This window comes from Limulus polyphemus, unplaced genomic scaffold, assembly GCF_000517525.1.
Source record: "Limulus polyphemus unplaced genomic scaffold, Limulus_polyphemus-2.1.2 Scaffold1001, whole genome shotgun sequence".
Classification (NCBI taxonomy): Eukaryota; Metazoa; Arthropoda; class Merostomata; order Xiphosura; family Limulidae; genus Limulus; species Limulus polyphemus.
Window position 1 is genome coordinate 196,955 of NW_013666611.1, and position 17,682 is coordinate 214,636.

The following is a 17,682-nucleotide window of genomic DNA, read 5'->3' on the forward strand; positions in this document are numbered from 1 at the left end:
AAATTTTAAAATTTAACTGAGTCAGAGATTGCGAGTCGAGCTCCCTAACCACCTGGCCATGCCGGGCCATTGTTTTTTGAAACATAAAAATTGTTGTTGTTGTTTTGTTGTAATTATTGTACAGTCTGTGAAGGACGTTGTTTAGAATGTCACTGTACCCTAAATCTATTAACGGTTATCAGTAATTGTTATCGTACTTTAAAACTGAACATACTATTAAAAATCTTGCCAAACGTTCCTATTAACTACGACTGAAATATTCTTCAGATACTTGTTTGGCTGAAATGCTTTGTATAATTTTACTATATTAACACATCAGGTGTTGTTGTTTTAGTTTAATAAGGTGAGCACTTCTTATTCACCAAAAAGTGAAATTTGTTTTACACTAATATACATCACACATTGAATGTGCAACATGCAGATAACCGTCTTTAGAAGAAGAAAAAAGTGGTTGTCCTGTTTTTGTGTGCAGTCACCCATTGTCCTCTTTTGGTATTTCTGGACTTTTCCACAGAACTGTCGATGGAGAGTTCGTTAAACTAGTGCTAATGTGGTTGGAGACGGCTTGAATGGACTCTAGTGCCAATGTGTTCTCCAGTGAAATCGGTCGTTTGGAGGTTCAAAAATATCTGAAGATACTGTCTTCTCTATTATTGATAACGAGAGGACTAGATGAAGTGGGTGACAAATGCACTCTGGGAGATTTGACTTTATTTCAATAACCATGTACTGGATGATTCTCTCATATAGAACTTCTTCTGGCAAAGATCTTCTTAACACTTAGAGAAATAAGTGCTAAAGTCTCGAGTCTTGGTGCACCCGTTATTCAAAAAGATGTTAGTCTCGTGTTAAATAAATATATATATAATGATTTTATTTCATTGCGAACCTTGTGCCCACTCTCTTGCCTCAATTTAGTCAGGTCATAATTCGAATTATCTCTGAAATACACTGGCCAACCTCTTGTTACGGGAGGTACTCTCCTTACATGTTAGAACTCAGTGTGCATGATAATATCTCATAGCGACACCGCTACAATTCACGTCGTGATCAAGAGCCTTCTACACGCGCATACATACGTATATGTGTGTGGCAAATTATTTACTTCCTGTTAATGGAATACCTAGTGCGTGCTGTAAAACAAATTCTTCACTTGCACAAGCACCTATTAAAGAATGCATCTAAACGCAGCAAATGATACAAAGTAAACGTAAAAAAAGATGAACCGGAAACAGAATAGTCTCTAATATATAATGATACACTTAAAACTATAACTGTAAACTACTCTTCACTAAACTTCACAAATAAACAGGAAGCAAGTGTGGTGGCGGAGTGTACTAAACAGACTTTCTGGATTAAAGAATTCATCGTTGCAGTCCAATTTCTTATTCTTTACATGCTCGAAATAAATTATGATATCTAAGTAAAACATTTATATAATAGTTGTATTGGTCTTCTTGTCTTCAAAAGACTGAACAAACTATCTGTTATCCTTGGATCTGGATGGCAATAAAACAAGAATAGTTTGTTTTTCATCCCTATTCACTTTCTTTTTAACGCTTTGAGCTATCAAAAAAAAAAAAAAAAAGAAGTAGTGAGGTTAGCGTCGCTCATTTTAGATTCCTTCCAAGAGTTATATAGTTCGATACTAGTTTTCAGGCGCAGATTGAGTAATCGAGCCTTCTCGCCTAAGGGAGAGTGAGAAACACGCGGTGCTCTGTGTATCATTATATCGGTTTGTCCTAGAAAATCCTGTAATCAACTGTATTTTAAGATGTTGGCAATTCAATCAGTAGACCTTTAACATTTACTCGTCACAGCTAAAAAAAAAAAAGATGAATTAAAAAAAACATAGAATAATCATATTTCCAGTGAAATATGCAGATAGAAAATTAAGTTTATGTTTTTTCTGAGATTACATTACAGTTAACTCTCACTAGAGGATGCTATCTTATATATAATTTACAATATAGTATGTTGTGTTTACATAATGTGGTGAAATCTTCTATCATGTATTTTTATTTATTTGTTCGGTAGCATAAAAACTAGTATGAAAACAATAAAGCAAACGTAAAGATATATCTCATTGTAAAGTATTTCCTTTAAATGTTTAGAATGTTCTGTACTGATTAGTAATAAGAACTTATAAAGAAACTATCCAATAGTATAACTCGGTTTTTCTCACTCTAGATTAGAAAAAAAAAAAGACAACAAAAGAACGAAAGGTGATAAAGCTGAATTATTCTTGCTTTGACAGAACTTCAGATTAGTGATCACTATATCTTAGTTGATGTTCATCCTCAACACCACTAACTACGCTGAAGTCAAAGATGTAGTCAAGACGATATTAAGACCGAGTCTGTCGAGACTAAGATCGAGATCAATATATATTTTATGTGACCGAAAATTCAAAAACTAAATTTATTATTATTATTGTTGTTCTCGGTTATGTTCAAAATTGTCATTTAAATTATAAAGTTCAATGCATAAAAAATATATTGATCTCGATCTTGACTACATTTCTGGCTGAAACTGTCAGCCTTATGACAAAAACACGTTCTTTGAGGACGAGATAAGCGATACTAAATGCATTCCAAGTTTTTTCGAAGTATGTTCTTTTAAAGAAGTGGACAACCACTTGGCGGTGCACCCTGAATATTCCTTCATGCAGCAATGCCACGAAAATTTACAAAGGCTCGTTTTCTCTCTTTCTTTTTTGTGATCATTGACTTAGATACATTCTTCAGTGGGTTCAGTTGTCTGGTGACTTACATTACCACTGTCATGGCCAATAACCTGTATGCTCACCTCAGTCTGATTATTAATTAGTAACTAATATATATAAGTACACAATAATTACTAACTTGTTTTATCCTACGTTTTGGCTGCTAATATGCTACCATCTTCATGGCGGCCCTGAGAAAGACGGACCGGCATGGACAGGTGGTTAGGACGCTCGACTCGCAATCTGCGGGTCGCGGGTTCGAATCTCCGTCACATCAAACATGCTTGCCCTTTCAGTCGTAGGCGCGTTATAAAGTGACGGTCAATTCCACTATTCGTTGGTAAAAAGAGCAGCCCAAGAGTTGGCGGTGGGTAGTGATGACTAGCTGCCTTCCCCCTAGTCTTACACTCGTGTAGCTTTGCGCGAAATTCAAAACAACCAACCTCACTGTTTTTGTACTGGTAGTGGCAGGGGTTCCATCCTGGCGAATCCACTCGACTAGGGTTTCCTCCATAATAGCCATACAGTTCTCGGTAAATTAGTCGAAATGTAGAATAAAACTAGTTCATAGTTATTATGCAGTGGGTGGTGTTGACCAGCTGTCTTTCTTTTATTCTGTCCCTTCAAAATTAGAGACGGCTAGCGCACATAGCCATCAAGAAGCTTTGCGCGAAATTCAACAAACAATCAAATAATGCAGTCTACACATGCACGTGAAATACACGTGTTCATACTCTTTCAAGTAAAAATTTAGAAATCAATATAATTGAACTTTGTGACGCGTGGAAGAACTTGGGAACTCGAGTTCTTCCTTTAGTCCTAAACTTTTAAAATTTGTGCAGAAAATATATATACAGAAGGAAAACCCATATTAAGATAGCTGAATACTTATCTCTTATCTGAATTAGTCTAAAACAATGAGGAACACACTTGTTTGTGTTATTCGATGAGTAACCAGTGTAACAAACACGGCAAGGGCCCGGCATGGCCAGGTGGTTAAGGCACTCGACTCGCAATCTGAGGGTCGCGGGTTCGAATCCCTGCCACACCAAACATGCTCGTCCTTTCAGCCGTGGGGGCGTTATAATGTGACGGTAAATCCAACTATTCGTTGGTAAAAGAGTAGCCCAAGAGTTGGCGGTGGGTGGTGATGACTAGCTGCCTTCCCTCTAGACTTACACTGCTAAATTAGGGACGGCTAGCGCAGATAGCCCTCGTGTAGCTTTGCGCGAAATTCAAAAACAAACAAACACGGACGACATTTATCAACTATAATATATCTCTTAGGAAATGATGGATTGAAAGTATGCCCTCTCCTTAAAAAAATCTGGTTGTGTTATTGAGTTCTTACTCACCACTTTCTTTTAGTAATTAAGTAAAAATTGGTCTCAATCGCGCAAATGTAATAATAAGTTCTTTACTTATATATTTTGATAACAGGCTTTTACAGTTGTGGAGATAAAATATCTAATGTTAACATTAGGTTTGTAATAGCATATAGGGACGCATAGTGTTGGCTATATACTGACATTTATTGCCATCTATTGGCAGCGATTGAAATTTTAAAACAAATAAAGTAGGCTACGTATGCAACTGAGCATTTACCTTAACATTTTCAACAAAGCAGTTACTATGAAAGTTCGACACTTGTTAACTACTTCAGTGCTTGGCGCATGTGCATCTTGCAATTCCAAGATCGCGGGGTTAATTCATGCTCTAGCCTTTTTTCTTACTTTAAAAAATAAATTCTATATAATTACCAACTTGTAAAATAATAACTCAACTACGTACCTATTCAACATTTTAAAAATTTCAACTGTCCCTTATATACAGTACAACTCTAAAAGTTTCTGAAATTCTCTTGTTACAGGAAGGTCAAAGTGCGCATGTCACGACCTTTTACAGAGTTACATTCGAAATTTAATTAAACTACTTTACTATCAAGGCATATAAATAAAATTCATTAAAATATAGTTTATAGTTTACATTTTAATATTATACGAGTCTTAATTTCAAAAGGATATATATATATAAATGGTCCACTTTCTGTATCGCATGACACTTCTTTAGTCCAAACTACCCATTTCTATATTTTTATTCTTTCAGAAAGTTTCAGCCGTCACTGATAGCAACTTTTATTTTCAAAAACTACATTTTTATATAACCACAGTACAAACGCCTTACGGATATCTTTCTTTTATTAAAATTTAACGTAAATTCTAAGAGTTCCCTAATGCTTTCCTGCAGACGTAACAGCTACAAGTATTATAAAATAATTACGTACCAAAACTTTTTCGGGCGCACTTTTGATATGTTGTATAAAATCTGTCGCTTCCTTTGCTTTCTCCGATAGTGAGTGAAGATTGTGGGACAGCTCCGTCTGTAAAAACAACACATCGAATAACTACAGTACAATGATGCTTTTATCAGATCTATATTATTACCTTGTTTTCCTCCACTGTGTAGTTGTATGTATGTTTAGCTAACTACTCATAATCAGTTTATAACCATGAGCAGAGTCAAAGGAAATGCATATCTTACGTAACTAACTTGTTTTTGTTGCTATATAACGGTAAATCCACTAAATTTTAATTTTTAAGTGTTAACACTGTAACAGTAACTAGGCAAAAACAGTTATAAAATAATATTAATCACTCCCTCCTCTCCTCCAGATCAGTGTTATGAAAATCAGATATCTGATGACCAATCATGTGACTTGAAACGCAAATGACTGGTCATTTAGCCTAAGGTACATACAATAATATTGTGAGTTTTATAATACACAGAGTTACATTGGTCCAAGGTGTTCATGAGACATGGCTAGATCTCAAAAGATACATACGGATAGTTCATTCGTGCTGAAAACTATCAGACGAAAGAACCCCGATCAATCACAATTGACTGTTGTAAATTGGCTATCATTGTCTCTAAATATAGTTAGTTGAATGTGAAACAGCTTCTAACCTAATGATGCAGTTTCTCAGACGCTGAACAAGACACGCATCATCCACAACGTCGCTATTCGTCGATTCTGTTGTAATTGTACTGTACTTGATGTTCATAACCACAACTTCATGGCGTGTAAGTGTACAGTTATTTAGAAACATACTTCAAATGGTCAGTCTGTGTGTCACATACCCAATGAGACGCATTCCGAGAACAAGATATCGTACATTCAACAGTGATAAGAACACTTCCTGTGGTGAAACATTCTGTTCTATACATTAGTCGCACTTCACCATTCTACCAGAAAACAGGCTTAGGTAGAATAGTACGCTACACGTTTACTGGTTGAAATGTTTCCGATTTCAGCCTAATGGTGATAATGTTTGTCCACACGTACTAACCTAGTCAACACCATTCTTGGAGAAGAAGGGATTTGATCGACTGGGGTGGCCTACGTGCTCACAGTACTTTATCTCAAAGAGTATGTATGGGATATTGCTATGAGACCGCAACATTCTGTCTAGTGACTCCAGACGCTTTAAGGTATTGGAAACAGTCTGCTCTTGATGTTCGTAGAACCCTTACTCGATATTGAAATGTCATTAACTACAACTTACACTGCCTAGAATACCCAGGAAACGTACGAAAATATGCTATATATGCCTACTAGGCATGTACAGATTTTCAATACATTACAACACAAAACAGAAAGTTTCTTGGTTACTAGAGATCTAAATTATAGATATTTCGTTTATACCAGTTATTATAATTTTATTTGTATATATATATATATTTCGGTGATGGAGAGTCAAGACGGTTGAAGGTAAACTCTCAGATTTTTTGTTTTTATTTAAGGCCAAATTAATATCACTCTTGATTTTTTAATAAATGTTCTAGTTAATTCCAAGTTATTTTGATAATACAACAGCAAATTTGGATCACTTTACTTAGATTATGCAATTTTATACTAAATTAGGCTTATGTTTGTTTGCTCTGTTGCTGGTTTTAGCATTGTACAATAACTCTAAATTAGGCTTAGTTATCGTGTTGCTGACGCGACAGAAATTTCAAAATAGAAAGAATATTAGTAAAGTGATACAATGATGCTGCTGTAGAACAGTGGGGAATTTTTATACCATTTAATTTATCTACACGATCTCCTAATCGTCTTTTCGACACTCTATGTTCTGCACAACCACAACTAATAATCATTATATTCTGCATATTGTTTATTGTTAAGCGCAAAGTTACACAATGGACTATCTATGCTATGTCCACTGCGAGAATCGAAACCACATTTTTAAAGCATTATAAGCCCTAAGACTTACCGCTAAGCCACTGGGGTGGGGGGGGGGGGTGGATTTTTAATACTTTCTTTTCTCGTACTGCAACTACTTATTCACAAATCAAACCATACTTCCACTGGAGTTAATACTGACTGCAATATTATCACATTTTCATTAGAACAAAGTTTGTTTGTAGTTAAGCACAAAGCTGCACAATGGGCTATTTGTACTACGGGTATCAAAACCCGGTTTTTAGCGTTGTACGTCTGCAGACATACCGCTGTGCCACTGGGGGTTCATTAAAACACCCCAAATTGTAAAACTGATCAGTTTAATGTCTGTTTCCATGAACAGAACAAAATTTACACACATGCAAATATTAGAAACAAGGTAAAAAATATGCATAAGGAATCTGTTGGTTTTGGTTTATTTTCGAATGCTATATATCTAATAAAATGGTAAAAGACACGTATAAATATTCTGGTGTTGGTTCATCTTAACATATTGTATGATTAATAAAATGATTACGTTACCATTTAGAGCGTGACGAACTTGTTTCTGTCGCTCTGACGTATTTTAACAAAATCTGCGAAATATTGGACAACATATTAAGCAAATAAGAACAACTGGAAAGGAGTTTTTCAAATCAACGTTACTCTGTTATTTGTTGTTTTTTACGTAAAAAGTATGCCATTTGTTGACTAGTTGGTTGTGTTTTTTGTTAAGTGCAAAGCTACAGAAAGGGCTATCTGTGCTGTGTCCCTCATAGGGAATCGAATCCCGGATTTTAGCGTTTTAAGCCCTCTGGCTTACCACTTATATATGTGCGTGCGTGTATATACATATTTTACTTTCTAACACAGGTACTTTCAGTTACATAGGCTTCTTAATGTTCTGCCATGTTCCTTCGTCATTATTTTTTATTCATGAAGAAAATTATGATTAAACACACACATGTACAAGGCAGCATCTAACAGTACAGGAGAATCACTTTCAAAGATCAGAAGTTAAAGTAATAAACGTGGTTATCAAAGTGACAACAATCACACAGCTCTCACAAAAGGCTACACGTCTACCGAGTAGGCTGTGATAAACAATTCAGTCCCATCATTAGTTCGGCCTTGAAGAGATAACAAAAATAAAATTTCCTTACTGTTCTACTGCTACTCATACTGCATAATCAAATATACAGAATTTGTTAAAACGTTTTTTTTAATGTTTTACAACATGTGACGTTGAATAAAGTTAATTATATATATTGGTTAATGAAATTGTCTGTCTCCACATAAAAAAAAACTGCAAAAATTACCCTTGGCAATGATAAATTTGAAACTAAGATTTAGAGGAAACAGTGAAATCTGCAAGTCTTGTATGATGTCTTTATACATACGATGATACGTAAGTTATCTGGTCAACCGAGAACACTGAAAACTTCTAGTGTTCAATAGTATTTTTATATAAACTATGCAGGTCCTAATTAATTATCTAGCCAGCTGGAAATACGGAAACTTCTAGTGTTCAATAGTACTTTTATATAAACTATGCAGGTCCTAACTAATTATCTAGCCAGCTGGAAATACGAAAACTTCTAGTGTTGAATAGTATTTTTATATAAACTATGCAGGTCCTGACTAATTATCTAGCCAGCTAGAAATACGAAAACTTCTAGTGTTGAATAGTATTTTTATATAAACTATGCAGGTCCTAACTAATTATCTAGCCAGCTGGAAATACGGAAACTTCTAGTGTTGAATAGTATTTTTATATAAACTATGCAGGTCCTGACTAATTATCTAGCCAGCTGGAAATACGAAAACTTCTAGTGTTGAATAGTATTTTTATATAAACTATGCAGGTCCTAATTAATTATCTAGCCAGCTGGAAATACGGAAACTTCTAGTGTTCAATAGTATTTGTATTTAAACTATCTAGTTACTAATTGTCTAGCCAGCTGGAAATACGGAAACTTCTGGTGTTAAATGATATACTTATAATAAGTTGTATGATGTTCTTAGTTGTTATTTTTAAATCCTAGACAGAATGTGCATCACATATATACCTAATAAGTTTATGATAAACCTTGTTATTAACTAATATTTTAAAAAAGGTAATTTTTATTTCAGAAAAATCTTCGCTAAATCTTTCGTGATATTGTTGTGTCTGAAGAGCATGTGGCATTTACGTTTTTAAATATTCTAACTATAACAAAAGTTTTTTGAAAAGGTCAATACATAGTGATAGTATATACTGAGAATATTTGATATCTTATAATAAATTAGGCCTATTTTGTTTGCATAACAACTTTTATCACTGAAATGAGCAACTTTCCATATTTTCAGGATTTTAATAAAACATGAACTTGAATGATGCAGCTAGGATTTCTTTTTTTTTTATAGATACAACGACTTTTATTCTTCATCTCATTGCTGTATAAACATTTTTTTAATATATGGGAAGTCCATATTCATAACATGTCATAGTTTAAATAGATTTTATTGTATTTCTAATATTATTACTGTTTTTATATTTGCGTTATAACCTTTTTTAATCAATTCAAACACAGATAACACATAAAACGGTTTGCTTGATTATTTATTTACAAATGAACTTACTACGTTATTCTACCAGGTGATTCTCCACTATAATGGCTTACATCTCTGCTTCAGTTCTATAACATGCAATTAAATAACTTATAATGAAGTTTTTAATCAGTAATTTGCTAAATCTGTCACATCAATAATTTCTTAAGTTCGTATACGTCGGTTCTAATAGTTGCTTTCGGATATTCCAATTTTTATAACGTTAATTCCTGTTGGGTGTGGCCTGTAATAAGCTAGCATAGCTACAGGCTACACATGCAATTAAGCAAATGGCGTTAATATACTAATTATCTTGTTCTTATCAATTTGATTTAGGTTATACCTAAATATATACGTACTGTAGCACCATTACTAATAAAGATGTAAGAGAGTTTGTGATTATACTTCAAATTCTAATCATTTATCTAAAGCACGAGTTTATTTTTAACCTTATATAAACGACGGCTTACCTTTTATAACTTAATCAATATGTGGCTTTAATCTTTCGAAACTGTCAAGCAAGTTACAGTGGTTTAGAATAAGGAAAATGATAGGCAGTGTGAACGAAAAACTATAAACGTGAACACTTAGTTAGCCAATCAAATTCAAGAATAACATTATAGAGTAAAATGAAACAGTTCATAACAACTGGTGAGCTATCTTATATATATGAACACCAATATTTATACAAACCAACGCCTTGAAAAACTCATTGCACGTATTTTATAAAACACATAGCGGCGTAATGACTATCATAAGCTAAAATCAATTTTATACTGCCCCCTAGCTACTCAGCTGTAAGTTTGCAGGTTTACGTCGTTCTTGTTTGACAGTATATTGGGATTTGATCGTAACTTCCACAGGAATCCATTGTTACAGTAACGGGACGCGGACCACGAACTCTGGGATTTAATTGGGGCTCGCTGACCGGCCCTGAAAGAATTCACTGTGAATCACTGCAAAACGAATATAAAACATGACCCAAAATGCTCAAGCACTTTTGAAAGAGACCACTTCCTGAAGAAGTTTAAAAACAATATTACTATTTATCCAGAAATATATAAAACAAACATCAAATAAATACATACACCAAGAAAACGGGTATTAGTTCGTGTCTGACTACAATTTGAACAAAAATACTATATGGTATTAAAAAGACTCAAAAGTTTGATAATTACTTAAAATTAGTACCCCTGTGGCTCAGCGGGAAGTCAGAGGGCTTATAACACTAAAAATCGGTTTTCGATAGTCGTAATGAGTACAGCAAAGATAGCTCATTGTGTAACATTTTATCTAACAAAAAACAAACAACATTAACGTTTCTCGCGATATTAATTAACAATCCAATTTGTTTAATATTTTGTAAATTTGTAACGTTAGTTTACTGGAAATTGTATTTTATTTTGTTGAGAAAATTACAAGTGCATATAAAGTCTAGTAACAATTTTAAGAAGTTTAGTATTCAAAGCCATGAACATTGTCATAAACCATAATCGGAACTTTAGCCAATTGATAACAACAGCATATATTTTTTTAATATGTATATAGAACTTTTGTATATACCATAAATTATGTTCATCTTTCATAGTTTGTGTCAGTGTACTTCTTGGTTGTAAAAATCGCCATTCTCGAGATTATTAACTGGTGTAATAGCAGAGAATATTAAAGAGAATTTTGAATAATTCTCGAGAAACCTTTCCAAATAACCATTGCATTAGAGTGGACGGTTCAATTTATCCACTTTATTAGAATGTAAGCGATTTAGTTGCTCTTTGTTATTCTGCCTGTCTAATCCCTCCCACATGTGTTTAGTGTTTGAGTAATGATGCTAAGATCTAGAGATAAATAGATATCTCTATCAACTAAACTACATTACAAAATTCACCACTACTCTTTATTAGCAGCATCAAGTATAGCATTGAACGAGATGCTAACACTGATTACAAAACTAGGTATATAATTACAGACAAAATCAATTTCTTCCTAGGCTATTGAAATGAAGAGGAAGAGAGATAGAAATCACACGGAGGTACAATTAATTAATTAATTGTTTGTAATTAAGCACAAAACTACACATTGGGCTATCTGTGCTCTGCCCACCACGGGTATCGAAACCCGGACTTTAGCGTTGTAAGTCCGCAGACATACCGCTGTGCTCCTGGGGGCACGGAGATACAAAAACCGAAAAATCATTGATTATTACTAGCTTGTTTTTCGTATAAAATCAGATAAAATCAGAGAGAGAGAGAGGAAGCTTAATCAACAGTGTACAAATGTGATAAAACAACTAATCTTATTCTTGCATAATATGAAAATTCCAAACAAAAAACTGTAACGAATTTGCTATTATATATTTATTTTAATATCAACGTTTGTTTAGATTAAATTTATATTTAGAAATATACATGGCTTATACTCTTAAAATTTATTGTAAAACAAGAGTATGATTTGAAGATAAATCCATGTCAAAGAGATTGATAACATTTGTGCTGATGCACTCTCACGTGCTAAGTAATTTTATGATCATAATACATAAGGTTATTTGTATTGGTTGTTCTACACTGTAATTATTATTGAAGTTTTGTAATCGTTTGGATAATGTATTATGTTTAATGTATTGTTGCCAATGTATATATATATATATATAGTATCTTAGTTAAAAATTGTCTAAAGCTACTTTTTAATTCTCTAAGGAGGGAGTTGTAACGAATTTGTTGCTATATATTTATTTGAATATCAAAGTTTGTTTAGATTAAATTTATAGTTAGAAACATACATGGCTTGTACTGTTAAATATGTATTGCAAAACTCCCGCCTATTTTCCAAAGTTGTAAAAGATTCTCTAGAGTAAGAATAAACAATATATGTATGTACGTAAACACTTAAATTGTGTTGTTACGTAATCTGAATTTTCTTGAAGGCCACCACACGCCTATAAATATAACCAACGCGACGCGCCAAAAGAGAGTATCTATTTTTAGTTCGCCATAGTCAGTGTGCTATAAACTTCGGAAGCTATAACTGTGATTGTTATAACGATTACAAATCTGAAAATTTCAGATATTTGACCAGGAACCTTTACAAAGTTCGAACATTACAAATCGTTTAACTTCAGTGGATTCTCATCAGACATTAGTATTTTTACGAAAACATTACCTAACGTCACCGGTAGGAAAATTTGGGTGTATGTGGCTGATAAATAACGAAGGACAAAGCTAGCTAGCTTCCCGTGAAGTGAATTATACCTACATCAACTCGCTCATCGTGAACCCTCGATAAGATATCGAAAAAGTTCCAGACTAAAAGGAAGACTTTATATTGCTTGTAGTATTGTGAAACTTTTGTTTATAAATTATTGTTTGTAATAAGTATTTGTAATAAATGTTATTGTAAATTGTATTGTTGTGTATATGTTAAAAAGTATTTCTGTTAACAAAGAAAACTGTGTGTATCAATCTTGTTGGCAAATATCATAAACTGACTATATATAGGCTTTAATTTAACTACTAAATTTAAATTTATCAGTTAACTCAATTTCAGGCTATTTGAAATTCTAATACGTAACAAAACAAACAAACAAGGTAATATTTAGACTTTTCAATCAAAATAACCTTTCAAACGGCTTTTCTTTTATCATGCCATTGTTACATTTGATGGATGAAACCAAGAAACATGAGTGTTGGTAAAATTTATAAAGGAATTAGGGAGTATACAAAACATGGAAATATAATCCCTATAATCGATACAAACGCTTACTGATAATGGTTACAAACACTAGTGTTGGAGTTTTTCTACACTAAATTGGTAAAATATATTTATAAATGAGTATATAAACGACTTAAGATTGAGAAGTATATTGTTCATACTGGTAATGCTATTCCTTAACTGTCAAAGAAGAATGGTAAAAAAAACATTTTCAAACTATTAATGATTGGCAAGTATATTGTTGAGGTTAGTAGTTCTATTGTTAGACTAAATAAACAGTAAAAATAGGAATAGGCACAGCTCGATCATTAAAAGAACAAAGGAAAAGAACTGAACAAATCGTCCAAGCATTTAGCTTCGCCTGTGTACCCACGTCACTACAAAGTTCGCTGTCAATTAAGTATTCGTATAACGTCCACAGATGTAATTCAAAGCTTTTATAGATCGTTTCCTGGTTTCGAAATTCACAACTCGAACCCAAAAGACTCTTATAAATGAATACATATATATATAAACTATGATCTGGTTCACGATGTCATAAATTAATCCTGATTATATCCAAACCTGTAAGTCATATGATACTTACTCAAGTCAGACCATAATCTAAGTTTTGATGCAACTTAGTGAACAAGCTGGCTTAAATTTAATAAGAGCGATAATAATAAAATAACACTTTGCTTTAACTTTAGTGATTTATTGTTGTTGTGTTAGATGAGGGTCAACCACTCTAGTATGTTATGTACCGTTTGTGTCTTTTGACAAGAAACTAGAGGGAATCTTCAATAACCGTAGCTGTAATTAGCTCTCAAATCGTTCAAGAGATGGAGCTGTGAGCTAAAAGTTTGTACTTGAAAAACAAGAAGGAATCCTCAATAGCCACGGCACTTGAAATTATTTTAGGCAGGATTAGAGTAAATCAATCTATGGGACTTTTTTTTTCTTTTTATTAGCTATATTTGTGTGCGTCTACAATATCAAGCATGAGGCGAGCGTATACCCGATTCGAGTTTATAACTCATCAGGATCTCTACCAACCTACACTCAAATTGAAATTCTTTTAAAAAGGCAGGATTAGAGTAAATTAATCTACGAGACCTTGGACGTGGTCAAATAGATCAATCGAAAAAGTTTGACCTCCTGAGTCCAAAACTGTAATTAGATCTATGAGCTAAAATTTTTTACTCGATAAAACAACAAGTCAGAGCCATTCTATGAGCCACTCTACCTAAAAATCAATTGCTTCGTTATGTTAACTTTTTTCCTGGTGTATCGTGTGAGTGCGTCAGACATAAATGAACGCCATTTCTTTGAAACGATGTTTTTGATGCTCCAGAAGTTGACAAAAGGTAGCCAAAACTCTGTAGTTGTTTGTCTTGCTTCCACATTAACAACTTGTATTTCTAAACACGTTACTGTATTTTTTTCGCATGTAAAACAAAACAACGCTAAAAATCACCCACGGTTTAAAGAACGCAATACAATGTTGCTTACAATTTATGATTTTTTTGTAGTGTTTTCACTCAAATACTGTTTATGTGGCTCTTTTGCAGAACAAATAAATAAATCCAGTTATTTGCAAATACAAAAGATGTTTCTTGTTTTCCATATTTACATAATTAATAGTTAAGAAAGTTATTGGTCCCCTATTGAGTCTTAAGTAAAATAAAAGTCGGTTCGCCGTGAAGGTAGTCCACTAAAAGTGGTTGGTCAAAAGTTATACATTTGATAAGAATTATTACATTGCGATATTTTCCCTTCATACGTAATAATAGTGTTGTTCGGCATCTGATTTTCCATTCAGCCCAGATAGCTATGTTATTACAAAAACTTTCCGAGTTCAGGAAATGACTCCGCGAATAACAGTTTTCTATTTCACTCAAGTCATGTTTTTAGAATAAAACAGTCACTGCAGTGAGGTTAAAATACCCTTTTACGACTACAACTACCGTGACATAAATAAGAATGTTACACCAACAATTTGAATTCGACGCTTTAAACACAACGTTAATTTTTAGGGTCGTATGTGTTTAGGAATTTCAAACCGAAACTGTTTCTTTCCTAAGATCTGACTTTAAAAGTAGCAATTTTCTTATTACTTTAGAGCCTACCAATGTAATGAACACTGATAGTGAAACTTAATTTACAAGAAAAAAAATATATAGAAGGGGAAAAAATCAGGCAAGTAAATTAATAATGCTCCGAAAATAGTCTTTTTTTTGTACACCTTTTAATCTTAGTGGTGATTTTCAGTAATACGGTTTCATGATGGAAATAGGTCTTGAGAACGTAGAGGCATTGTCCTAAAAGACAGGACACAGCAGGTTAACAGAAGAAATGAATCAGCACATTACTATAGGCGTGTATCCAATTTAAAGTTTGTTTAACTTCTCCAATATATCAAACAAGGAGTTCAACTCTTACAGCTATTGATATTATTACATCTCTGTTCGTTTGTTAATTTCCCGTAGAAATTCTTCCCGAGAAACTTCAGCGATATAAGTCCTTTCTTAAATAAAACTAGTTTATTCTTTCTCAATACAACTTTGCAATATACTTAATTTTCACAGTCACTTTAACTTAAACACACGCTAGAATTCACAACGATTCACGCACTTTACTTACGGCTTGACTCGATTATCTGTCTCGATTATATCTCTCTGTCTCTGCAATTCAATTATCTATGCCGTCACTTTATTTGCCGGCTTATATACTATAAGAGCGCGTGTCTAGCAAACACTCGAGCCTTCAGGAACGTTCGAGATACTCATTACGAGATACTCAATTCAATTATGTATGCCGCCACTTTATTTGCCAGCTTATATACTATAAGAGCGCGTGTCTAGCAAACACTCGAGCCTTCAGGAACGTTCGAGATACTCATTACGTGTTACCAGAGTCACGTGACTTCCGCTGTCGTAACAATATTTTATTACACGGCAACGTTTGACTAGCACTCGCCATCTATTATAACTCATTATAACTCGCTATATGTATTACATGACAACGTTTAATGATCACTATTTGCCTTCTATTATAGCTCGCTATATGTATTACACGGCAACGTTTAATGACCACTATTTGCCTTCTATTATAGCTCGCTATATGTATTACACGGCAACGTTTAATGAACACTATTTGCCTTCTATTATAGCTCGCTATATATAAGTTTTAGTTTCGCTAATCATGTTATGAAAAAAGACAAATACTATATGCTACGCCGGAAATTCTACACCAATCACGGATTGTCTTTCAACGCTGGACTTATTTTTATCATCCACCAGAAAGTTCCATTGTGTATGCATAGTTTAATTGAAAAATCACTGGTTGCATGGACCACAAAACATCTAAAGGTCCTTGTTATCAATATCTGACGTTCTTATCAGGCTTGGAGTAGTAACATCAGGGTTGAAAGAATAACAAAAAAACTATTAACTGAGGCTTTGAACCTTCACTACACGTGTTCATTCCCTGCCTTTTCGTGAAACCTAATCACCAAAATAATAAGATGAAAAGATTGTTGTTTTCTCAGTGCGAAGCTACACAATGGACTCTCTGCAATCTCTCCACCGAGGGGAATCGAGCCCCGGATTTTATCTTTGTAAGTTCGTAAACTTACCACTGACCCAATTGTTATCAAATTCTACCTTAACTCCAAATATTAAGTGTTTACGAAAACATATTAAGATATAACTGATTTTTTTATAATCACCTTCCACTGGGCACTAGGTAAGGAAGCTTTAACCCACAACTAATAATACTTACAGTGACAATTTGGTTAAACGGGACGACAACAGTAAATAAAGGGATTTGTTCTAACGGGCAGGATAAATTACAACTATTAATGTGCTATCGGTTTACATAGATAAGAACAACTTAAAAATGTATCACATCAACTAGTCATCCACATTTGCAGAAATACCAACACAGTGCAAAAATAATATTTCATTCCAAAAATAAATTATTACATTACTAGCTGGAGTACCACTCTCCTGGACGGAAGTTATGTAAATTTATGATTAATGAAAGGTTATCTTATGACATGAAAAGTTGCTTTCCTTATATATAATTGTAAAACACGCAAAAACACCCACGAAAACTGCAAAACACAAAATGTGAGATCGCAAGGTTGTATGTATCTCCCAATAAACTCAACAAACCTTCATGTCAAATTTGGTGAAGATCCATTAACAGGGGGCGAAGTAGTGGTAAAAAACGCGAAAACGCCAATAAAAACTGCAAAACGAAAAATGGAACTGAAAATTTGTATGTACTTCGCATGGACCTAATGAACCTCCATACCAATGTTGGTGAAGATCCAGCCATACCCTGAGAAGTAGTTATATGAACATACGACAGATAACAGACAGTACTGTTACGTCTCCGTTCGTTAGTTAATTTTCCGTAAATTCGTTCCGACGAAACTTTAGCGACACAAGTCCTT

General features: G+C 33.7%; 1 protein-coding gene across 2 annotated transcripts in view; it reads right to left on the minus strand.

The window, feature by feature from the left end:
- Window positions 1–6,126, minus strand: part of LOC106461629 (E3 ubiquitin-protein ligase TRIM9-like) — a 52,377-nt gene extending 46,251 nt beyond the window's left edge. Inside the window, exons 1-2 of one of the 2 annotated variants that reach the window (XM_022388638.1) lie at window positions 5,690–6,126; window positions 5,010–5,105 (exon numbers count right to left, since the gene is read on the minus strand). The gene's annotated coding sequence lies outside the window, so the exon portion shown is untranslated. Of the gene's footprint in view, window positions 1–5,009; window positions 5,106–5,567; window positions 5,631–5,689 lie in introns of those variants that run through there. The other variant, XM_022388639.1, reaches the window with a different exon arrangement.
- Between the last annotated feature and the right edge of the window lie 11,556 nt (window positions 6,127–17,682).